Here is a 27,241-nt window from a genome sequence, read left to right on the forward strand (position 1 = left end):
CTATGGTTTCCCTTACAGAATAGAGAAGATTTTTATTGCCAAGCAATTAAAGAATTTATTTTGCAGTCATAACATGTTTCAGTAAAAATTCAGTGTATGAGAAGATGCTTATTTGTTACTCAAATGAATTCTCTGTATGACACAGCCCTATTGTATCTAGAGGTATACAATTATATTTTGTTATAAATAAAAGCTTTATGCATTAACAATCAACTGAGAGATATTATCTTTGTGACTTTTCGCATGAACTAGTTCCAATCACACATTATTATAATATACATTGTGTATGCTCAGTGGCGATTCCTGCAAACTGTTTTAATAACTAGAAAGCCTGAGAATAGAGAATTTCTATTTAATTAGTTTTGGCAAATGTTTCTTCGTATTTACATGTACCAAAACATTATGGTTATAAATAAGAAATATATACATTTATATAACATATAAATATGCAAATAATACTTTTCTAGGTACTGTTGTTATTATTATGCTATGCTCAAAAACAATTAAGGAATAAAAAAATATTAAACAACCCAAAATAGTGAAGTTGTATTCAACAGAGAACACATATATTCTTAAAATGACATGATTATATTTATCACCATGCTCACACATCATTTAGCTTGCGCCAAAAAATGGAAATTAAATTAATAGGCCCGAGCTGTCTACTCTTACTGTAATCAGAAGGCACCAATGGAGTCACTAGGGTGGTGTGGGTCACACCAGGTGACACCATAGTAACAAAGGGGTGATGGCTAATGCATGCATGTGTGTGTCATCCACACTGTGCTGAGAGAGGCCAGTGCCTTCCCAGCTGCTCCTGGAGCACTGGGCAAGCCCCCAGCATGACGAGGACTGGGCACAATATGACAAGTACCTAGGTGCGGCATTGTGGGCATGAGATCACATCACCTTGCACATGCCAAGGCCGGTAAGTGCAGCGCCGGGTGTCACCCCAGCCGGTGATGCCTTTGGAAGGCACCCAAATAGACTGGCTATTTATTCTCCACAAAATATGAACTATGTTATCAAAATGTATTTGTAATGTGAACTGCATTTTCATGTTAATATACTTCAGTGTGATTTTTAAAGAGATATCTGCCTAGTATAAAAGGTAATGTGAAATGTAATTTTAAGATATATTGTGTGTGGGTGCAATTTATTATTTGAATAACAATATTATTTCTGCCATTCATATTTTCTAGCTTGTTATTTTAAATTATGAAAGACTAAAATATACTTTAAATTACCTACAATCAGTTTAATGTGAAAAATAGACATCTTTATTGAAATACTGAATGAATACAAGAGTTATTTACAGTACATTTTCATCACTGGGAGAGAAAGACTCTAAGGGGTATACTGTATTTACTAAAGTGAGAGTTTTAAGAAATTGAGAACTTGCCCATAACAACCAATCAGATTCTAGCTATTATCTTTCAGAAGATGCTATTTAAATGTTAAGTAGAATCTGATTGGTTGCTATGGGCAACATCTCCACTTTTAAAAAACTCTCACCTTAGTAAATAAACCCCTTTTAATCAATTACAATTTTGTGTGCTAATAATGGTATATTATACAATGTTGTTGGTGATGTACCTGTATTATTATTTACATTTTTTTCTGAAAGCTACAGCCTGACAGATATTATTTTGTACCATGTATGGATATAACTGTGAGTTGCCTCTTCAAGCAGTTTGGAAAAAGTGTCAGCACTTGTTTTTCTTGACTGTATCTGAAGTTTTCATGATAAAAAAATAAAGTAAACATTTCGGGGTAATTATTTTTTAAGTAAATCCCATTCACATGCATACTGTAAGTTAATGTGGAAGAATTTATTTTGACTACTTTAGGGGCATTTCTGCATGTAGCATTGAGAGAGAGAAAGAAAGAGAGAGAGAGAACATTTTCCCCCATTGCTTTTTTTTAGCACTCCCCATGTATCAAGATTAATTTTAGCAGAACAGGCTGCTTATGTACTAGCAGTTATCCTGGGTGTTGCCTGTTTTTACTCTTTCTTGTCTCCTCTCTCCCTCTAACACTATCTATCTCTTCGCAAGCAATCAATTCCCCATCTCTATCTCACCAACCTATCTTTTCCTTCTCTGTCTTGCAGTGTCTCTCTCTCTCCTGTGTAGCAGGGTGGGATCCAATGGCTGCTTTGCACAGGATGGCAGACCTGGATACTGTCTCCATCTGGCCTGGAAGCAGAGATTGCCAGTGGGCTGGAGTCCGGATGGTTGGCAGAACCTGGGGTGGCTGTCATGCATGGTGAGTGGGTTGAATCTGGTGGATCCAGCCTCTGCCTGCTTACCTGGCAGAATACAGCATGGTCACAGGGACAGCAGCATGGGTTCCCTAATGCAGTCCATCCCAGATGGCCGTGGCCAGCCAATCACTGCATCATCACCCCATCCACATGCAATGGATTATAACAGCCAGCACATGCCAAGGAGTGGGAGTCTGATGGCCAAGAGATTGCAGAGAAGGTGAACTCCTGAATACAGAAGAAAGAAGTCATCTCTGGAAGTCCTGAGGGATGGTGGCCATTGTAAAAGAGATTAAACAGGCTGTCCCCCACTGGGTGAAGATCAAAGAGCCAACACTCACCGGATGTGGGGTCATTGAACATGCTGGAAGCCACAGGATGGAAGTGGCCCCTGGGTAAAGATTACTGGAAGCGTGGAGGTAGTGGGAGGTGAACTACCTCCTGTGAAGATGACACAGTGGGCATGGCTGGGAAGGTAAGTCCAAGACTATACCCACCCTAGACCACCAGGGATTGGGCATAAGGACCAAGGACACCATTAGGCACTAGGTGAGCATTAGGCTCAGGGGATCTTCAGGGGGGCCCTAGGCCTCATAGCTTCACTAGAAACCCCTTGTCTGATATAATTAGACCTGAGGCCACCAGGGGGTCAGTAGGCCCCATAGCATTGGGGCCATACCTGGTTAGGCAGCTTATACATGTGCTGTTATCATGCAGTACATCAATTTGTAATTATATGACCCAGAGTGGGTGCTACTATTATGTAGCAATAAATATTTTGGGGTGAGTGTTTGGGAGTGGGGCCCCCGGAGTTGTTCTGGCTGGACCTTTTTCAGGGCATCACCACTTAATTCACATAAAATATTTTTATCACCTTTCTAATTGTTTGTTTATTATGTATGTTGTTTTAATTCTTTCACATTTCATTAACACTTATTGATTTATCCTTACACATCTATCCTTTACACTTCACTATCACCTTTTTTACCCTTTTTGTGTGATGCCCTGGGGATGGTCCTTGGCTGGAATTCTTTTGGGGTACGTTGCTTCTTGGACGTGAACCCCTTAATGTTATGGACACCAGTACAGAGGAGCCTTGACGATTGGCCTGGCACTTATTCACATATTTGCAAATGTATGTAACTAATACCTCTGAATATCTATTATCATGTAGGATTTAAGTATTTTTTGTTGATTTTGCTACAGTGTGCTGGAGGGCAAATCTCTTTTTTCTGTGTTCAGTGTAATCCCCCCCTTTACAAACACCTGTGCTATGTCATTAAGCTGATAAGAGCAACCACCATATTTTTTGTTTGCCACCAGGGGTTCAGTAGGCCCCATAGCATTGGGGCCATACCTGGTTAGGCAGGCACTAGGCCTGAGGTACAGTACAGGGAACTAGGACCTATAGTTGTTATAAAGGCTGCAAGTAGGCAGGAACTAGGCATGAAGGGCAGTACAGGGTACTAGGACCTATAATCATTACAGAGGCCATAAGTAGGCTGACACTAGGCCTGAGGGTATTTAGGCCCTATAGGCATTAATAAAGTTCCAATAGACAGGCACTATGCTTGAGGGGACTAAAAGGGGATATTAAGGCCATATATATATATATATATATATATATCCTCATGTTTTCTGTGTATACTGTATATACATATACTTTTTGCTTGCTGTGCTATAGGTATGCATTTGTTTGCCCCTATTTGTCCATGCGAGAACACCCTAAATCAAAGTGTGGTTTTGTTGGGATTCACCAGGTTAGATGCCCCTTGTGCGCAGGACAGTCAGCCATTGGTCATAACCAAAAAAAGCTAATAGTTTGTGCTACCTCTATACAAGAGCTCAATCTAAACCAAATGATAAGATGTGAATAAATATATGATAACGCTGAAATTCTAAACAGTATTGTTTATTAACAAGTAAAAAAAGGAACCAAAATAATAATAAAGAAATAAAATAAATACAATATATAATATATTAGATAAATAACAGTATATACATCATCATTTAAATAGTAATCACACTGATAAAATATATTAAGTTTAATAAAGTGTTACTGCTGCAGCAATCGTGCAATTTGCAATTGATTGTGTATAAAAATCTTTCCCTTTTTCAATCAATTGCAGACTGCAGAATTGCCACAATCGATTGAAAAAGGGAAAGATCTTTATACACAATCAATTGCAGATTGCTGCAATCAATCTCTGATGTATGGGGGCCTTTAGTGTGTTGTCTAAGTGTGCAGCTGTTCACACTTAAACATGTTTCAAAATAGTTACTGTGCAGTCTGGCAATCATGTAGCTATTTTGTATCAAGTCAAGACAAAAAGATCGTAATCTTCCACAGATTGAGAATAAGGTCACATATTAATTCCATTATTAGATAATAGGCTTCAGCTATTTAAAACAATAATATCAGTGACTCTGTGTCAAATCCCATGTAGTGGCTCATTCGTATTTATGCTGAATTAGCCTCAGGCTGCAATCGGACAGTTAAACGGACTAGTCCATCAAGGTGTTAATACCTTGTTGAGAGTTTAGTCCAAATTGGATAATAAATGCACAGTCTTTGGTGAATACAGAGATAAAACAATTCCACTTGGCTCGACAGGGATGAGGTAAGTGATGAGGTAATTATCCAAGACACCTGTACTGCAGCAGGCTTTCTGCAATGCTCCTTTGCCACCCCTGCACACCTGCCCCTCTGTTTTATCACTTTTCTGTCTCTTTGGTCTCTTGATCTTCTTCCCTCTCAGTGTCTCTTATTTTTATTCTTTATTGTACTTCTTCCTTTGTAGGCCAATCTTTATCCTGTTGACACACCAGCAAGACTGTCATATGGTGGTTACTAGTGTGACTTAACATCTGCAGTGTGTATATGCCCATAACATACCTAATGGCACTTGACAGGCATGTTTGAACCAGCAAGGAACCAAATAAATCTACAAAAAGGCATAATAAGGAGCATTCATAGTATAAAACCATATTATACCTAGAAAATAAGATGGAGATAAGTACAGTGTAGTTCTCTGTTGCTGTCTGTGTTTGTCCACTGGATCATGGTCTACTTCCAACATCTTGTCTTTCTAACTGGAGAAATGGATGTCAGAGATTATTATTATTATTATTATTATTATTATTATTATTATTATTATTATCCTTTATTTATATGGCTTCACAATGCCTCACAGGGTACAATTACCTTATAAAGTGACTTATAGTACAGGATATTTCAGGACATGGACATGGTTTATAAACATTGCTACATCAGTGGTCATAATACCCAAATAAGCATCAGGGTGGCAGATCCCAAGGGATAGGTTCCGTTGTAGACAGTGGGGAGGAGATGATGGTGTAAGTGAGGGAAGGAAAAACACACAAGGGAATAGGGCCCTGATTGTGAAAGCTTACAGTATAAAGGGGTGGGGCAGACAAACAGGGGTGAAACAGAGGGGAGATACAGTGAGCATGGAGAATGGTGCAGTGGGTTAGGATGGGAGCTGGAAGGCTTTAAAAAAAAATGGGTCTTGAGAGCCTGTTTGAAGTATAGTGGTGGAAAGTCTGATAGGGAGTGGGAGAATGTTCCAGAGGATTGGAGTAGCATTAGAAAAATCTTGGAAGCCGGAGTTTGAGGATATACGCAAGCCTTGGTGTACATTCAACCATCCTAGGGATGCTTATGTAACAGAGTGATCACACACCCAAGTGTGGTGTATCTATCTTATAAATGATCCCTATTGTGGCAAAATATTTCAACGTGGAGATGATGTAGTGTGAAATAGATACACAATTGGAGATAAAAAAAATGTTTAGAATAGGCTGTTTAATTTGAACTATTTTTAATGAATAAACAATTAACTGGAGAAATTGGAACACTGATATAACTAAATATCTACATCAGATGCAAAAAAATTATAGAAGTACAGATATAAAGTCCACTATGCCTTTAGACATCCATTTAAAATGCAGGGATCCACTTTGTGAAGTAACATGTACATTTATCCAGGTATACAATATAAGGATCAGCTACTCGTATGGATGAGTGAGTGCTGGGTTTCACTGGATATATACATATATCTATATCTATATATATATATATATGTATATATAAATATATATATATATATATATATATATATATATATATATATATATGAGATGTGCACTGATCTCCATGTTTCGGTTTTGGATTTGCATTTTTTTCTAAAAATCATTAAAACAGATGGAATCACATAATTTGAACCTGATTTTATCAGTATTATTAACCTCAATAACATTTATTTCCAGTCATTTCCAGTCAATTTTAACAACATCACAGCTCACAATATTGATTTCATCCAGTTTAGGCCAAAATGTTACATCAGGCTAGCTGGCAGTTTAGCTTTAGCTTCAGTGAACATGTGGCAGTTCAGTTTCCAAAGTGGCATATCTAGGAAACAGAGTGGCACTGCAGTGGTAGACAGGATATAAGTTTAATAAACTATACAACCCCATAGCAAGTTAAAACCAAGAATGTTTTCATTAATCAAGAACTATGTCAGAAACCCGAGGGAGTTGGAGTATGTTTATGGAGTAGTTGAAGACAGGGAAAGGACGGAAGGATTGATTAGTATGTAAATGTATTTATTTTAATAGGATCAAGTACTTCAATTCTTGAATACATCTTTGATCTGGAGGAGGTTTGGTATGTGCATGTGGATATTTGCATGCGTTTTTTAGAAGAAATTATGCAGTGTCTGCACCATCGCACAGAGATTCTTGGGGTGTATATGGGAGCAGGCTCACTGAAGCCCACTTGTGTCCAAACCTATGTGAACCAACCACCTAACACCTGATCACCTGAGTGATATCTGCAGAGCACCTGTCACTAACACAGTGAATGCAGCCATTTTGTGCCACATCCTCAGTGAATATTGAATCAGCCCATATACGCTGGATATTTTTTACATCTAATCAAAATGTGGTGGCCTTGCTTGTATAGTACACACTGTAAACAGACATTTACTTTGTGCTAATGGTGGCTGTTGGGAATATGGGACTAAGACTTGTTGTTTACATTAGAGGAAATCAGCCTATAGCTCTCTCAAAAACAGGTGCCATGCATCAGGTAACTTCATCCTGCTTTACACATGGTATGTACCATGTAAATATGTACAGGATGTATGTGATCAATATGCACAATTAATTTTTGTAATAAACATATTTGCACTTCATTGCACACATGCTGGCATTAAGATGTTCTGTGCTGCTGCTCATATTTCTGGTCTCTCATATGACACCCACCATCTACATTATCCAGTTATTCCACTTAGAGACACCAAAATACAAAGGAGGCAGGCGTTTATCGAGCTCAACCTATATTTATAACAGCCTATTAATTCACCAGGGTCTTGTGGCAACTGGTTGGGGTTGGGGGGGAGTAATTACAAAAAAACTGTGTCCATAACAATTTCTGGTCATTTTTGGCATTCACCAACTGCATGTAGAAGATATCAGTGGCTGTGGCAGTGCGACTTCCAACATGACACATCTAGGAAACAAGAGTGGCACTGCAGTAGCAGGCAGAATGGCAGTTTAATGAATTATAAAAAATATTTGGTGTCTGTGCAAAAAGACAGTCAGCAATGCTCCAAACAGTGCATAATGCAAAGAAAAGAGATGCAAGATGGAATTGTCCTTGGGCCCTTTCACCCACCCATATGTTGTATATATTAAACAGGACATGCACAGTTTAACAAACCAATTACTTCAGCAACAGGGACTGACAATTGTGGCTAAAGTGATTGGTATGTTTGGGAACCCCACAAAGCAAGCTACTAATGGGCAGCTGACATTGCTGGCAATGATCTCTATCTACACAAACTGGCTCTATAGAAGCAATATGTCATCACCATCATCATCTGATTCCTCACCCTCATCAGTGTGTACATAATCTTCACACAATATTAATATGTCCCAACTGGAATCCACCATTGCAGCTGCCTCTGTATTTTTCATTTTGATGAACATAATTTTTTCCACATTTGAGAAAGTAGCCTCCTATGCTGATCACCTACAAGGTTCCTGGATGTGCTGAAAACTCAGAGTGGTTATGAGTAGTTATGTTTGGAAGTTAAGCCAAAGTTTATCTACTAATAGAGTGAATTTTACAAGTGATTATTGCTGAATGAATTAAAAGTTCAATGAGTAAGGAGGAAGGTGGTCATACTGTAGCTCAGGGAATAAGAAAGTGCTCAGAAATAATAAATAGGTTTATTGATAATGATTAGTGGTAGATAATTGATAAGAATGAGGTTAAGAGTAAACTGAAGAGTAAACATGCAGGTTACTTGATAGAGGGCCTGATTCATTACTGATCGCAACTGCAATTGCAATAGTGATTATGCACAGTCTCACTGTAATAGTATGCTAATCCATTGCAATCGCTATGCCACCACCACACAACATAAGGATGCCCACTTTATCTTACACACATCCGTAATCCTTAGCAAGACTGCAAAACCATCGGTACAATCGAGTACCATCGCAGCCTCATGCACACTTGCCCAAGCTCTGACCTTACACAGGAATTGCTAACCTCATTGCACGCTATGAGTACTCAGGTTGAATAAGGCATAGCAATGAATAATTTATGCATGCCCCCGCAACAACGTTCAAACGCCCTGGCACTTCTGAGTTTCACTGACCCCCCCGGCACCTTCTTAAAATGGCACTTCCTGTCAATCACTCTGTGATGGGTCAGTTCATGCATGCGCACTGCAATGCATATGCATGCGCAGAATGCAACAATCAGCCAATTGCATGCATTATCGCAGTTGCAAGCAGTAAGGAATCAGACCCAGAGACAAGATTATGAACATACAGTACTAGTAAGTTATATGTCTTCTGGTAATAGAAATTCAGAGATATTTGTTGCATGCATTTGCAAATACATGGTAAGCCACCAGGCCAACTTAATGGCTTCTCTGAAACTGGTGGTCCCTACACTACATGATAACAGTACACACACTGGGCCACCATGCAATTGTCTATTTGTAAGGCCTCGTGGTAAAAGCACATACAAAAATATATCGAAATTGAAAGCCAGATTTCCTGGGAGTCACCTCTGGGACCTCAAATTAGCACTATAAGAACCAGCATGCCCTCCAAATGCTGGTTCCATCTATGCCTCTCAAAACAGCAAACATAACAAAGTGGAAGCTGCTCAAATCAATTTAGCAACACTGTTCAGGTGCATGAAAGGGAGGGGTCATACTAAATTAAAAAACAGAAGGGGGTGCCCCCAGATGTTCCGCATCACACTAAATTGTACCTACAACAACCCCATCAGAATTGCAGCCCCTCGCCATCACTATATGTCCTCCTGCTAACCCCACCTCTGTCATTAACAACACCTCCACGCTGCTGCCCAAACTTGATACATAATTTCCACATTCCCAGTATGGGGACTGTGGAAATTATCAGGTGAGAATTGTATTAAATGCTTAATGAATGGCCCTGAACCTTAACTGTTAAGTAGGGGAAAATGTTAATTTTCACTCACTTTTGTAGAAATTAAGGGATGATGAACTCTCTTAAAGATCAAGGGTATATTTACTAATGTGCAAGTTTATAGAAGTGGAGATGTTGCCCATAGCAACCAATAAGATTCTACTTATCATTTATCCAGCACCTTCTAGAAAATAATATCTAGAATCTGATTGGTTGCTATAGTCAACATTTTCACTTCTATAAAGCTGCACTTTAGTAATCAATGGGGACAAAAGGTCACAGGGTTAAAAGGTCAACAGGAAATGGTTAACAAGGGCTTAGGTTGACAGGGGCAAAAGTTCAACATGGTCAAAAGGTTGACATGCAAATGGTCAATAAAAATTACACTTTTTTTTTGTTATTCTAACCCTCCCCCTGGTGCCTAACACAAATTTTCCCCATAGTGCCTAACCCTAATGTCCCCTTCCACAGCTCAACCCTAACCCTCTGCCAAGAAACTAACCCTAACCCTAAAAATCATGAAAAACAATGTCAACTTTTTTTTGTGTCAACCATTTGCATGTCAACCTTTTGAACATGTTGACCATTTAACCATGTCAACCTTATGCACTGTTGACCATTTACCTGCCGACCTTTCAACCCTTTTGACCTTTTAACCCTGTTGAGCTTTTAACTCTGTCAACCAATTCACTATCTACCTTCTGGTGTCTATCTGTTGACTCTATCTAGTTACTATCTATCTTTCATCTGGATTTCCAAGCCTGAACAGATCCAAATGATCTTTTCAGGCTTTTAAACATTCTGGATTTTTGCCAGGTTTGCAGTTTGTTTTGCGGTGGCATACAAGTTTTGAAACTGATGGGGATTGATAAAGAGTTAGTTTTAGAAGCTCAAGCTTCTCTAGTAAATGCTGTATGTTGTGCTTAGAACCCACTATAAATCTGCAGTGGATCTTTTCAGTTTCAAATCTCCAGCAAACCCACTGATTTGTAAATTTTGCCCCAGATCTGCATATAGCATACCTATTTTTTGCCACGGATCAGCATATACCATTACAAAAATCATAACTCTTCTGAAACATGGCACTGTTGGGAGGTCCGAGTGTGGTCAGTCTTGTTCCAATATTTAGTCTGCAAATTTTAATAGTTAAGCATTTGTAGCAGGTCCTATATAACTATTATAATACTATTGTATTGTTATATTGTTTTGGCATTGCTTTACAAATCAATTTTTTTAATAAAAAAAACCCTCATTGCTAAGAGTAGGGCAAGTCTGATATGTTATATTTTTTCTATTGCTGCCTTTAAGCTTAGTCATATATATATTATTTCCTTTGACCAAATTTAATTCTCATTACAATTAAACTTATCCCACACTTTAGTTAACTTAGAGCTTTGTAGAGCTCAGAAAAAGATAAGCAAGAATATTAAAACAATATAAAATCTGACTATCCACATTTAGTAGAATTAGGTCTTAGAAAAATGCATTTTACAGAACATTATTATCATATTATCACTCCAGAATCTGTATTTTTCACTTTCTCTGCCTGTCAGGCTCGAAGATTAATTAAATTGGTGGAACAAATGCAGAATCCAATGTGTGACTTTGACAAAATTGAAACCCATTATAATGTAAAACATGAATCAAATCCCAGCCGCCAGAAAGGAGGATCGACATTACCATTCATATTGGAAAAAATGGTCGTAGACTGTTTCACTGTCTGTGCTGACCATAATGGTAATCCAAGTAAAAAGATGGAAAATTAGGTCACAAAGTTTATTTCTTTTTCCCAAATACCAGAGTTCATTTGTTAACACAGGAGCAACATGTACTTTTAGGGACATATAAATAATTACTTTTGTTTTAAAACTAGGTATATAATGACAATTTAAACATTAGATTATCAAATAAAATAATACAATGCTGCTCACATTATATATATATATATATATATATATTAGGGGTGAGCGGGTTCGGATTTCTGAAATCCGAACCCCCCCGAGCCCCCCCGATCTGAGTCCGATCCGAGTCAGGCTCGACTTTTCCCGCCTGACTCAGATCTGAAATCGAGGCAAAACGTCATCATCCCGCCTTCCGAGTCTCGCAGGTTTTGGATCCTATATAAGGTACCCGCGTCGGCGCCATTTTCTCACTCGGCTGTGGACAGTGAAGAGGGAGGGTGGGAGTTAGGGCTGGCTGGGCTGTGTAGTGTAGTGTAGTGCTGCTGTTGTCCACTACTTCAAAGTCCATAGGGGCTGGCTGTGTTGTGCTGTGCTGCTGTTGTTAATAGGGGCTGTGTCCACTACTTCAAAGTCCATAGGGGCTGGCTGGACTGTGTTGTGCAGTCAGTTCTCCATAGGGGCTGTGTCCACTCCAAAGTCCTGTGCAGTGTCCCAGTCCTAAAGGGGTGCTGTAGTGTTGTCCAGGGGGTGCTCTGTCCATCAGGGGTGCTCCCCCCAAGTGCTAAAAAAATAATATATTCTCTGTGTTTGTGAATTGTGTGCGCAGTAGCCGCACGTGCATCAACAAAGTAGTGCCAAGCGTGTGCCTGTGTCATAAGTAAAGGGCCGGCTGGCTTGACCGTTAAAGGGTGCTGTAACCCCCAAAGTACACTCCAGTACAAACCAAAAAAAAAAATATTTTCTGTGTTTGTGAATTGTGTGCGCAGTAGCCGCACGTGCATCGACAAAGTAGTGCCAAGCGTGCGCCTGTGTCATAAGTAAAGGTCCGGCTGGCTTGACCGTTAAAGGGTGCTGTAACCCCCAAAGTACACTCCAGTCCAAACCAAAAAAAAAATTATTTTCTGTGTTTGTGAATTGTGTGCGCAGTAGCCGCACGTGCATCAACAAAGTAGTGCCAAGCGTGCGCCTGTGTCATAAGTAAAGGTCCGGCTGGCTTGACCGTTAAAGGGTTCTGCAACCCCCAAAGTACACTCCAGTCCAAACCAAAAAAAAAAATATTTTCTGTGTTTGTGAATTGTGTGCGCAGTAGCCGCACGTGCATCAACAAAGTAGTGCCAAGCATGCGCCTGTGTCATAAGTAAAGGTCTGGCTGGCTTGACCATTAAAGGGTGCTTTAATCCCCAAAGTACACTCCAGTCCAAACCAAAAAAATATATATTTTCTGTGTTTGTGAATTGTGTGCGCAGTAGCCGCACGTGCATCAACAAAGGAGCAGCGCCATGCGTGCGCCTGTGTCCCATAAGTAAAGAGCCGGCTGGCTCATTTCTTAAAGGCTGGTGTAACCCACAAAGTGCACTACTCTCCAGCAAAAATAAAAAAATATTTTCTGTGTTTAGCCGCACGTATATATCAAATCGATATAACATAAATGGAGGACCAAACTTTCTCTGATAAAAATAAAATAGAGAAAGATCAAGAACCACTTCCTCCTAGTGCTGAAGCTGCTGCCACTAGTCATGACATAGACGATAATATGCCATCAACGTCGTCTGCCAAAGCCGATGCCCAATGTCATAATAGAGGGCACATACAATCCCAAATGACAAAGTTCAGGAAAATGACCTTGAAAAAAACATTTAAATCAGCTGAAGAGAAACGTAAACTTGCCAATATGCCATTTATGACACAGAGTGGCAAGGAATGGCTAAGGTCGATCCCTAGTATGTTCATGACTAGTGGTTCAGCTTCACATGACGATGGAAGCCCTCCTCCCACTAAAAAATCAAAAGAGTTAAGCTGGCAAAAGCACAGCGAAGAACTGTGCTTTCTAAGAAGATATCACAAATCCCCAAGGAGAGTCCAAGTGTGGTGGTGGTTGCGATGCCTGACCTTCCCAGCACTGGACGGGAAGAGGTGGCTCTTTCCACCATTTGCATGCCCCCTGCAAGTGCTGAAAGGAGCACCCACAGTCCACTTGCTGATATGCAAATTGAAGATGTCACTGTTGAAGTACAACAGGATGAGGATACTGGTGTAGCTGGCACTGAGGAGGAAGTTGGCGAGGAGGATTCTGATGGTGATGTGGTTTGTTTAAATCAGGCTCCAGGGGAGACAGTTGTTGTCCGTGGGATGAAAAAGCCCATCACGGTCATGCCTGGGCAGAAGACCAAACATTCCACCTCTTTGGTCTGGCAATATTTCTATCCAAATCCGGACAACAACTGTCTTGCCATATGTACCTTATGTAAAGGTGGAATAAGTAGGGGTAGGGACGTTAACCACCTAGGAACATCCTCCCTTATACGGCACCTGCAGCGCATTCATAATAAGTTACTGTCAAGTCCAGAAACTTTGGCTAAGACCGTAAGCAGTCCAGGGACACCTAAATCCCGTTGTCCTGTTGTATCCAAGCTCCTGCAAACCACACCGTCAACTCCCTCCTCGTCAATTTCCTCCTTAGTCAGGATCGGAAGTAGTCCTGCAGGCCATGTCACTGGCATGACTGACTCTCCTATCCCGGATTCCTCCAGAGGATCCTGCATTGCTACGCCTCCTGCTGCCGCTGCTGCTGTTGCTGCTGCTGGGAGTCGTTCATCATCCCAGAGAGGAAGTAGGAACACCACTACTTTTACTAAACAATTGACCCTCCAACAGTCCTTAGCGAGGAGGATGAAGTACGACAGAAGTCATCCTGAAGCAAAACGTATAACTGAGGCCTTGACTGCTATGTTGGTGTTAGACGTGCGTCCGGTATCTGCCATTAGTGCAGTGGGATTTAGACAATTGCTGGAGGTAGTGTGTCCCCGGTTCCAAATCCCGTCTAGATTCCACTTCACTAGGCAGGCGATACCGAGACTGTACAGAAACGTCAGAAAAAGTGTCCTCAGTGTCCTGAAAAATGCCGTTGTACCCAATGTCCACTTAACCACGGACATGTGGACAAGTGGAACAGGGCAGACTAAGGACTATATGACTGTGACAGCCCACTGGGTAGATGTATCACCTTACGCAGCAACAGCAGCAGCGTCACCAGTCACAGCTTCTCAGAAACGCCAGCTCGTTCCAAGGCAGGCTATGCTGTGTATCACCGGTTTCAGTAAGAGGCACACCGCCGACAACCTCTTAGAGAAACTGAGGGAAATCATCGCCCAGTGGCTTACCCCACTTAGACTCTCCTGGGGATTTGTGATATCTGACAACGCCACCAATATTGTGCGGGCATTACATCTGGGCAAATTCCAGCACGTCCCATGTTTTGCTCACACAATAAACTTGGTGGTGCAGAATTTTCTGAAAAGCGACATTGGCGTGCAGGAGACGCTTTGGGTGGCCCGAAAAATTTCAGGCCACTTTCGCCATTCAGCGACTGCGTGCCGAAGACTGGAGCACCAGCAAACACTCTTGAACCTGCCCCGCCATCACCTGAAGCAAGAGGTTGTGATGCAGTGGAACTCAACCCTCTATATGCTTCAGAGGATGGAGGAGCAGCAAAAGGCCATTCAAGCCTATACATCCACCTATGACATAGGCAAAGGAGGGGGTATGCACCTGACTCAAGTGCAGTGGAGAATGATTTCCGTGTTGTGCAAGGTTCTCCAGCCCTTCGAACTTGCCACACGTGAAGTCAGTTCAGACACTGCCAGCTTCAGTCAGGTCATTCCCCTCATCAGGCTTTTGCAGAAGCAGCTGGAGAGAGTGAAGGAGGAGCTAAGATGGAGCGATTCCGCTCGGCATGTGGGACTTGTGGATGAAGCCCTTCATTCGCTTTGCCAGGATTCCAGGGTGGTCAATCTGTTGAAATTAGACCACTACATTTTTGCCACCGTGCTCGATCCTAGGTTTAAAGCCTATGTGGTATCTCTCTTTCCGGCCGACACAAGCCTGCAGAGGTGCAAAGACCTGCTGGTGAACACACTGTCAGCAGAAGCGGAATGTGACACGTCAACAGCTCCTTCTTCATTTTCTCCAGCAACTGGGGCTGCCAGGAAAAAACTTAGGTATCCTAAGCAACCCGCTGGCAGTGATGCAGGGCAGGCAGGACCAAGTTTGGACATCTGGTCCGGACTGAAGGACCTGGCAACAATTTCTGACATGTCTACTGTCACTGCATATGATACTGTCACCATTGACAGAATGGTGGAGGATTACATCGGTGACAGCATCCAAGTAGGCATGTCAGACAGTCCATACCTGTACTGGCAGGAAAAAGAGGCAATTTGGAGGCCCCTGTACAAACTGGCTCTATTTTACCTGAGTTGCCCCCCCTCCAGTGTGTACTCCAAAAGAGTGTTTAGTGCAGCCGGGAACCTTGTCAGCGAAAGGCGTAGGAGGTTGCTTCCACAGAATGTGGAGAAGATGATGTTCATCAAAATGAATTATCAGCTCTTCCAGGGAGACCAGCCTCCTGAACGTACAGACGGACCTGTGGTGGTGGATTCAAGTGGGGACGAGTTAATACTTTGTGAGGATGAGGATGTACACACTGAAGAGGGTGAGGAATCGGTGGATGAGGAGGATGGGGATGACATCTTGCCTCCGTAGAGTCAGTTTGTGCAGGGACACATTAATTGCCAGCTTGTTTTGTGGGGGCCCAAACGAACCAATCATTTCAGCCACAGTTGTGTGGCAGACCCTGGCGCTGAAATGATTGGTTTGTTAAAGTGTGCATGTCCTGTTTATACAACATAAGGGTGGGTGGGAGGGCCCAAGGACAATTCCATCTTGCACCTCTTTTTTTTCTTTGCACTATGTACAGTTTGGGGCCTAGTTTTTCAAACTGCCATCCTGTCTGCCACTGCAGTATCACGCCTAGATGGGTCACGTGTTTGTGCCGCCCACTCGTGTCGCTTAGCATAGTCATCCAGCTACCTCGGTGCAACCTTTTGGACATAAAAACACTATTGTGAGGTGTGAGGTGTTCAGAATAGACTGGAAATGAGTGGAAATTAAGGTTATTGAGGTTAATAATAGCATAGGGGCAGAAAAACTTACAAATTCTGTGATTTTAGCTGTTTTTATGCTTTTTTTCAAAAAAATACAGATCCAAAACACAAAACCCAGAACCCAAAACACGGAAGGGTGGTTTTGGCAAAACCAATCCAGATCCAAAACACGAAGAAAGATCCAGATCCAAAACCAAAACACAAAACACGAAAATGGCCGGTGCACACCCCTAATATATATATATATATATATATACAGTATATACAGAACCAAAAGGTTCCTGTGTAGCACCGAGTTTTGCTAAGATTTACATATTTTTTGTTGAAGAAGACTTTTTCTTTTGGGACCCCCATATCACAATATATTGTGGGATATTCAAGGTACATAGATGACATCTTCCTTTTATGGTTAGGTCCGTTAGATACCTTCGCGCAGTTAATGACAGATTTAAATAGGAGAGAACATCCCATCAAACTACCATATGAATGTAGCTATCAATATGTGTATTTTCTAGATGTTACTATCACTCAAAACGACAAGAATGGACTTCATACTACCATGTATTTTAAACCTACTGACCTAAACACCATTTTGCATGTCGGTAGTCATCACCCGCCATCCCTTAAAGGTGGATAACCATACTCGCAGTTTCTGCAGATCCTTATAATATGCAGTGATCCGAATGATGTGGTGACTCAAATTGATAAAATGTCTCTCAAATTTCTACAGCATAGTACCAACGTAACACTCTCAAAATGAGCCAAAGATAGAGTTCTTGCACTTTCTAGAACACAAGCGCTAACTACATCTAGAATCAAATCTAATGCCAATAGAGTTGTATGGACACAACAATATACAACAGCAAGTGTTGAACTTATGAATGCAGCCCAGGATATCTTGCCAGTGATTTCTCAAGATCCCAAACTCCCTGCTCTACAAGGATCTACCATTTTACCTTCTTTCAAAAGAGGACGTAATATTAAGGACGCTGTGGTACAAATTGACATTAGTCATCTGATTAAACCCCAAACGACACATTTCTTAAGCCACCAAGCAGGCAATTATAAGTGCCTAGGATGCATTACTTGTAGTTTTTTAGAAACCAGTCATACATTCTTCCACCATAGGTCACATAAAAAGTTTTTGATAAAATTTACTCTGACATGTTCCAGCAGATCTGTTATATATTTCATCAGGTGCCCTTGTGGCATGTTTTATGTTGGTAAGACTTCTTGACAAATGAAGGAGCGAATGGCTTTACATCGCTTCCACATCAGGGCAGCCATAGAAGGTAAAGGTTCGGACCAACCTCTAGCCAAACACTTCAGAGATCATCACCACAGTGTATCTACCATCAAATATAAAATGATTGATTGGGTTCCCCCCAATCATAGAGGTGGTGATCGAGATAGAGTATTACTACAGAGGGAAGCATTTTGGATTTATACTTTACAAACGGTATATCCTAATGGTCTGAACGAAATGCTGTCCCTTGTTTCCTTTAGATTATTGCAGTCTGTGCATTCTTTTCAGTATCTGGTGTACAGCTTATATTGTCCATGTTTGTTTTATATTGAGGTGTCCCAGGTTCTGTTTCTTTGCCCCCAGTTAATTTATATTGAGATCGGTACCTAAGTCCCCTATTTTCACTATTTGCCAGTAGGTCTGTATTCATTTCTATACTTGCAGCATCTGTCTAGTACATGCTCTTTTCCAAGATGTGGTTTAGCACTCATTTCTTTAGTCATATTTAGCCATGTATTTATTGATAGACCAGAGGCCTTATATGATGAAATTCTTACTATGTTATTTATTTACAGATTGCCCTCCATCCTGATGATTCTACGTGTCTTACAGTGCTTGATGTACATGTTTATTTGTTTCACTTAGTTCCCATGGTGATGGTTTTCACTTGCTACATGCTCCCCAGTGAGTCACCATGCGCCAGCGTGATGCACGCCCATGAAGTCATTGGGACTCCGGAGGGTCAGCGGGGGATGCGCAATGAGGTGTATGGACACTGGTATGTATGTAAGCTTGTTTATTTCATTGTATTTTTGTATATTATCTTGATAAAAGAGCCACAGAGCTCTGAAACATTGACTTCATTAGACACAGTCTGTCTGTATTTCTTTTCAAAGTCCCGGTGTGCCATCCATTATTGGAATTTATATATATATATATACAGTCAGGTGCATAAATATTGGGACATTGACAGAATTTTCATATTTTGGCCTCTATTCACCACCACAATGGCTTTGAAATGAAAAAAAACAACATGTGCTTGAACTGCATACTTTCAGATTTAATTTGAGGGTAATTACATCCAAATCAGGTGAACAGTGTAGGAATTACAATGGTTTCTATATGTGCCTCCCATTTCTAAGGGGCCAAAAGTAATGGGACAAACTAAACAATCCTAAATCTAACTTTCACTTTTTAATACTTTGTTGCAAATGCTTTGCAGGCTATTATAGCCTGCAGTCTGGAATGCATAGACATCACCAGACGCTGTGTTTCATCCCTGGTGATGCTCTGTGAGTCCACTACTGCAAGTGTCTTCAGTTCCTGCTTGTTCTTGGGGCATTTTCCCTTCAGTTTTGTCTTCATCAAGTGAAATGCATGCTCAATCAGATTCAGGTCAAGGGAACATTCCACTTTTTAGCCTTAAAAAACTCTTTGGTTGCTTTTGCAGTATGCTTCGGGTCATTGTCCTTCTGCACTGTGAAGCGCCATCCAATGAGTTCTGAAGCATTTGACTGAATATGAGCATATAACATTGCCCGAAACACTTCAGAATTCATTCTGCTGTTTTTGTCAGCAGTCACATCATCAATAAATACAAGGGAACCAGTTCCATTGGCAGCCATACATGCCCACGCCATGACACTACCACCACCATGCTTCACTGATGAGGTGGTATTGTGATCCTTCACAATATCACAGCCAACGTTTCGGGGCTATGTGCGCCCCTTTGTCAAGGTGTCTTCACCTTGACAAAGGGGCGCACATAGCCCCGAAACGTTGGCTGTGACATTGTGAAGGATCACAATTAAACCTTTTTTGACAGACTCCTAGTGCTGCTTTCTCCTGGTACGTTTATATATATATATATATATATATATTATCTGCACTCACATCTTTGATAAGGTCAAAATTGTTGGTGTGCTCAGCTAATATACTGTAGCCAGGAAACTGGTTCCAAATAATATATACAAGTGCTGATTGAAAAGTAATGAGACTGCCTCTGTTTTTCTGTCCCATAGGTAGATGTGGCAACATTATGCTGGAAATTGTGAAGCTCATTCATCGATGTGTCTGAGCAGTTGGACTGCCGTAGTCTTCTGTTTGGTCACAGTGAGTAGAAGATCTTCGTACATTTTGTCATGGCACATGAGGAAGACATTGTCTGTGAAATTACATAAGAGATGTGTGACTTAATTTTGTGTCATTCAAACTTGCAATAATTGGCAAAACCAATTTGCTCATCTCTAGTTAGAATGTATATATGTGTATATATTGTCTCACTGGTGAATAACTGTATATACAGAAAACACCACACAGCACCCCAGGACTTGGTATAGAGAGCTTATATTTACTTCAACGTTTCTGGGCTACTCAGCATGAAAATGAATGAATAACTATGCTTATATATATATATATATATTGGAAGAGGTCTTCCATTTGACATAACATTTGCAAAAGCTGTACAATTGTGAACTATAACAGGTTCATATTAATGTCCCACATAAAATATAAAATTTGACACAGTTTCTAGTTCTAGAATGGAATCATGCAAGTGAATCTGATTGTGTTCATGTTGTGTTGGAAACATTTACTAAATTATGCATGCTTAATTAAACTGGTGTACTTAATTTACATACATACACATAAATAAAATGCTTCTTGAGAATGAAGATTTCATATTAAGAAATTATCTCTATTACAAGGTTAGTGCATGGCTTCTGAATTAGAAAATGTCTTGTCTAAAAACCTGCAAAATTCTAAATAGATTGTAGAAAACTTGTATTAACGTTAAATATTAATGAAATATTCCAACAACTACATTCATGCATTGTAATAAAAATAAATTATTCAAGATGTTATTTGATTTGAGCTTTTTTAAAAAAAAATACAACTAGTATCATTTATAAAAAAGCGCTGATATGCAGTTACAACATGATTTGAAAGCTTTCTAACTACAAAAGGATTTTTTTTCTGTTTAACAATGATGCTGAATCAAACAAGAGCACATTGCACAATTGTGCAGTTTTCTCAGTCTTTCAAGACTCTTGCAAACCTTTCTGTATTTCTACTGACTCAACAGAATCATCTAACTACATACCTTAAAGACCCAAAATAGTATTATTCGATTAAAAGAAAAAAATCTAATGTACTTCCTATGTATTTTATTTTACATTAAAGAATGTATTAAAGAAAATGCATGCAATTGCACCTACATTTACGTTATGCATATCTATTGAGTTATCTAATACAATAAAATTCATAATTTGAAACATTCTTAAATTTTAGGGGTTACAAAGTGATACTTAATTGTAGCTACTACAAGTAAACATATGTTTGTGTTAGAGAAGTAAATGATGGCTGCAAAACAGAAAATGGAGGAAATTGGACTTAACATAATGGTATGCAGTCATACTGTTGACATTTATTTATTGTAGTGGATACAGGAATCTATCCTTTAAAGATGGTTCCATCTTTCCTAAGGTCTTTGGTTATCCTGCCTCATTAAAGAGGAGAAATTATTTGAAGGAGAATCCTAATCTAACATACTGTACCAATAAACTGAGAAGAGGACTAAAATATTCACACAGGGTTTGAAGGGCATTTGAAAATATGTCTAGTTTGATACATCACATCCACCACTGACTTATGACACCTACTTTTTGCCTGACATTTTATGCCACTAGGTTTATTACTCTAGGTTTTTATACTTTCTCACAATGCACAAAGCAAGTGTCATTATAAATCCATTTTAATGTTTGAAGGCAGGGGTGGAACACCAAATCATTGGGCATCATACCAACATTTGGTAAGTCACAGCAGTGCATACCATCTTTCCATTCTGCAATTCTCATTTGGGCTTCACTGCACATGAAAACTCAATTTATTTCTTTGACTTTACAATGTCACACAAAGATAATTTCAGAGTTACATAAACTGACCCATCAAGCCCTTCAAAATGTTGTGTCACTTAACAATCATGGGATTGGCTAAACAACTGACTTGCAAATAAAGAAAAATGCAAAGTTAAGGGGAACTGTTGAAATCAATGCAAGATATGGAAGACTGAGAAACACCTGTGATTAAATTATTGGACTGGTGAATAAAAACAGTATATTTTTGGCCACAATCAAATAATATTTATTTGGAGAAAAACAGATAAAGCATTTGTAAAAAGAGCAACTCGCCAATGTTTAAACATAGACTGGGTTTATTATGATTTGAGGTTCTGGCACAATCGGTGGAAAAGTATTGCTTCAGAGGAAAGAAGAATAAATAAATATCAACAAACCCTAGAAACTAATGTACCAGAATCTCTGAATTGAAATTGAAAAGAGATTGGATATTTCAACTAGACAATGATCCAAATATACCTCAAAATCAATCTTGAATCACTCACAGGAATGAAAGAGTAATGGTTAGCAACATACTTTAAAGTCCCAAGTCTTGTATAATATTGGAAATCTAAGAAGAAATCTCATGCACCCAGTACATGCAGGACATTCTGAAAATATTTCCGAACTTGAAGTGTACTACAAGGAATAATGGGAAAAAAATCCTAAATTAAAATCTATTATTTTAAAAAGAATTATTTTTTATTAGAAGTAAATCTCCAAAAAGCCAAATGATGTATTCAATTTAAAATTAACATATAAAGCACATAACTTCATCTACATCGATATGCAAATTTTAAATTTATTTAAAAAAAGTCATGATTTGTACTGTCAATGAAAGTGTATAATTTCAAATGAAGATTCTGAATCCAGGCATATATTACTTACATTATTATTTTTATTTTAGGGCCATACATAATGTTTAATTTTAATGGTGGATCAGAACTATTCTGTAAAATTTTTGCCCGTGCAATTTTGCATGTTTTGCCCACAGAATTTGGCCTTGAATGTTCCTAGTCTATTCCTAACAACTGTAGTATTCCAAGCTTTATTACAAAAATATGAATTGAATTTACAAATATAGTGCAAAATGATGCACCAATGAATGGTGGGGTAAAAGTGGAACTTTACCTCTGACCACCACTCACTCTTACTTGCAAGACTTCACCTTTGTCACAACCCATACATCTGATGAGACTCTCTCACAGGGGTATATGGACTAAAGTGCGGGTTTTTAGAAGTGGAGATGTTGCCCATAGCAACCGATCACATTCTAGCTATTATCTTCAAGAAGGTGCAAGATAAATGTTAAGTAGAATCTGATTGGTTGCTATGGGCAACATCTCCACTTCTGAAAACTCACACTTTATTATTATTATTATTATCCTTTATTTATATGGCGCCACAAGTGTTCCGCAGCGCCTTACATAGTACATAGAACTAATAGGTGAACAAGAAACAAGTAACTTACAGTACATTACAGTGCAGGACAAGGACACAACTTATATACATTGCTGAAAGAGTGATTAAAGCACTCACAATAAGCTGCCGGGAGTTGGCAGTCACGTGTAAGGTGCCCTATGGGGAGTAGAGAGTAGAAGAAAATGTAAAGAGAAGCACAAGAGGGAAGAGGTCCCTGCTCATGAGAGCTTACATTCTAAGGGGAGGGGCAGACAGACAGGCGTGACACAGAAGGGGAAGATAGGAAGGAAAGAGCATGAGGTGGGTTAGGATGAGTGCTGGAAGGCCTTGATGAAGTAGTGGGTCTTGAGAGCCCGTTTGAAGATTTGTAGAGAGGTGGAGAGTCTGATGGGGAGAGGGAGAGCATTCCAAAGGTAGGGAGCAGCAAGGGCAAAATCTCGGATGCGGGAGTGGGAGGAAGTAATCAGTTGGCAAGAGAGGCGGCATGCATTAGTTGAGCGAAGTGGGCGGGCAGGAGTGTGAAGGGAGTGAAGGTCAGAAATGTATGCGGGAGAGGATTTGGTGAGGGCTTTGTAGGCAAATGTAAGAACCTTGAATTGGCATCTGAAGGGGAAGGGGAGCCAGTGTAGGGCTTGAAGGAGAGGGGAAGCAGAAGTAGAACGTCTGGAGATGAAGATGAGCCGAGCAGCAGCATTAAGAACAGATTGTAGTGGAGAGAGGTGAGAGACTGGGAGGCCAGCTAGGAGAAGGTTATAGTAGTCCAATCTGGCTATGACCAGTGAATGGATGAGGGTTTTAGCGGCATCCTGGGTGAGGAAGGGTCTAATCCTGGAGATATTTTTTAGGTGAAAATGGCAGGACTGCGAGAGGTGCTGAATGTGCAGTTTAAAGGAGATGGAGGAGTCTAAGATAACTCCAAGACAGCGCACTTTGGGGCTAGAGGAGATAGTTGTGCCATCAATAGATAATGAAATTGTGGAAAGTGATGTAGTGGAAGAGGGTGGGAAGATGATCAGCTCAGTCTTAGACATGTTAAGTTTAAGAAAGCGCTGGGACATCCACAAAGAGACAGCAGAGAGACAGTTGGAGATATGGGTAAGGAGCTCAGGGGTGAGCTCAGGGGTGGAACGGTAAATTTGAGTATCAACTGCATAGAGATGATATTGGAGGTCAAAGGAGTTAATGAGTTCACCTAAAGAGGATGTATATAGGGAGAAAAGGAAAGGTCCAAGAACAGAACCTTGGGGAACTCCTACCTTTAGTGGAAGTGGAGGGGAAGAGGAGTCATGAGAGAACACAGCAAAGGAACGATCAGAGAGGTAGGAGGAAAGCCAGGAGAGGGAAGTGTCACGTAGACCGAGAGAGTAACGGATTTGCAGGAGGAGAGGGTGGTCTACAGTGTCAAATGCAGCAGAGAGGTCAAGGAGAATGAGCAGAGAGTAGTGGCCCTTGGATTTGGCAGCAAGGAGGTCATTGCTGACTTTCGTGAGGGCAGTTTCAGTAGAGTGGAGAGATCGGAAGCCAGATTGAAATGAGTCAAGGAGGGAGTGGGAGGAAAGAAAGGTGGTAAGGCGGATGTAGACAATACGCTCAAGGAGTTTGGAAGCAAAAGGGAGAAGAGAGATGGGTCGATAGTTGGAAAGTATGTTAGGATCAAGGGTAGGTTTTTTAAGAATGGGGGAGACAAGAGCATGTTTGAATGCAGAAGGGACAGTGCCAGATGATAGGGAGAGATTAAGGAGGTGAGCCAGATGGGAACAGGCAGAAGGAGACAGGTGGGAGAGGAGACGGGAAGGGATAGGGTCAAGAGGGGAGGTGGAAGGAGGGGAGGACCGGATGCGGGCCATGACTTCCTCTCCAGAAGCAGGGGAGAAGGATGTCAGAGTTGGTGAGACAGAAGGGGAGGGGTGGTAAGGGCGAGGAGGGGGAGGAGTGCTGAGGGTCTGATGGGATATGATGTCCTCACGTATGGAGTCAATTTTAGATGTAAAGTAGGTGGCAAAGTCAAGGGCAGAGAGCGAGGAGGGAAGGCAATATACCCCACAGCCCAGTAAAATCTATAAACTCTCCTATTTTTCTTGCTTACCTTACTACTACCTACATTATCCACACCAATGCCCAATCACAATTGTTCCAATTTCCACTCTCAGACACGATCACTCTTGTCTCAACTGTGAATATAAGCTCTGTCGTAAGCAGGCACTACCCTTACTTTTTATTTTTCATATCTGCATTTATGTTATCTACCTTGTTTGTCCCTGTTTTATTCATATCCTAGTTTCTTCATTGTCTTCTCAAGCAGAGCACTATGGTATTTTACAATCAGCAATAAAAATATTAATCTCCACACAAATAAGGCATCAGTAATATTCTGACCCATGAGATTTATTACAATGTTATTTATGCACATGTAAATGCACTTTAATATATAAGGTGCAGTTTAATGGTGCAAATGACACCCACTGAACGTACAGTTTTGATCAATACCAAACCTTGGACATCACTGAGAAATATCCTGGTAACTAGTATCATCCGATAAATGTAAAATATATATACCCTTTGAATCTTATTCAAATGTATAATTCAGAAATATGACATTTCATTTGCATTTGGCATAGTACAAAGCTCAGTCCTGTAGCAACTCAACATTCATTAATGAATGTCTTAATATGCAAATCTCTTCCCATCATAACAAGCAAATTATGCCTTTCTACTACCATTTTGATTTACGACTCCATATACTAATCCCTGTACAAATTCATGCAAACATAAAACTGCACTAGAACTATGACCATATTATGTACCAACCAGCAAACTTTATTATTAATATTATTATTATTATTATTATTATTAACATTTATTTATATACCGCCAACATATTCTGTTGTCTTTTACAATTTTGAACATAGCAATAAAAGAGTGGGTATTAATATAAAGGTAAAAGGGCCCTGTTTTGGTGCTAATCTATATGATAACATGAACTTAATACTGTCCATGAAGCTAAGTGCTACATATTGCATACTATCCCACATAGATTGCAAGAATAAATAGGTTTTGGTGGACTACTGTATTTGAGCAATATTGGTCTGGGTTGTATAGAGATTAAGTTAAATGTGATGAAAATAAATCTTATATATCAATGCATAAATTAATAATCTGTGTAGCATTAATCATTTAAAAATCGAGCTGTGATTTTCCAAATTGTATTTCATTATTATAGAAGCTGCTTATCGCAGAAACAGTTTTATGCTGATGAAGTGCATAAGAACGCATGATCACTTTTTTTTTAGTCTCTATGAAATATTAATGGGGATGTGGTCTTCAGGAGGCCCATTTCAAAGACCCCAATCATCCTTCCATAGCCTACATAATCTAAATTCTTCTATTTTTTGAGCCAAACCAAACACAATAGTTTTGCAATACTATTATGCAGCTCCCTCATGTATGATCTAGAGTATGCTTCTATACATCACTTTGGTCAATGCATATGCACCTTAAAGGAGACAAAGCAACTTTTTCAACAAATTTTACTCCATAGTACAGTACACAAAGCGCCTCTGAGTGATGGAGATCACTTTAAAAAAAGATACAGTAAAACTACTAACTCATACCTCAAAATACTATCAATAAACACATGATTGAAAATTGAACTATTTTACATGGAATGTACTGTAGTCATAAGGTTTACACCACAAGGTTAGCAGTTATGATGTTGACATTGCCAAAATTTTGATAGGCAATGTGTCAACGTGCTCACAATGTTGGTATTGCCAGAATGTCAACATTATGGTTAGGCTGCAGGTGGGAGGGTTATGATTAAACTTAGGGTGGGGGGTTAGGATTAAGGAGAGAGCCTATAATCTAGTATTTTGTTATGGCAATTTACCTTCCCTCTCTTTACTAATAAATTTACACCACATAATTTGTGGAGAGTTTATTAACAAGTAATTTATTAATTTATAGTACTTTAATTATTTGCCACTTCTGAAACCATAAGGTAATAGATTTCAGTAATTTGGTTGTACAGAGGGCCTGATTCAGAGCCGGACACTATTTGCGCTCACTCAGAAAAAGGG

This window comes from Taudactylus pleione, unplaced genomic scaffold (assembly GCF_031769625.1).
Source record: "Taudactylus pleione unplaced genomic scaffold, aTauple2 ptg000117l, whole genome shotgun sequence".
In the NCBI taxonomy this organism is placed as follows: domain Eukaryota; kingdom Metazoa; phylum Chordata; class Amphibia; order Anura; family Myobatrachidae; genus Taudactylus; species Taudactylus pleione.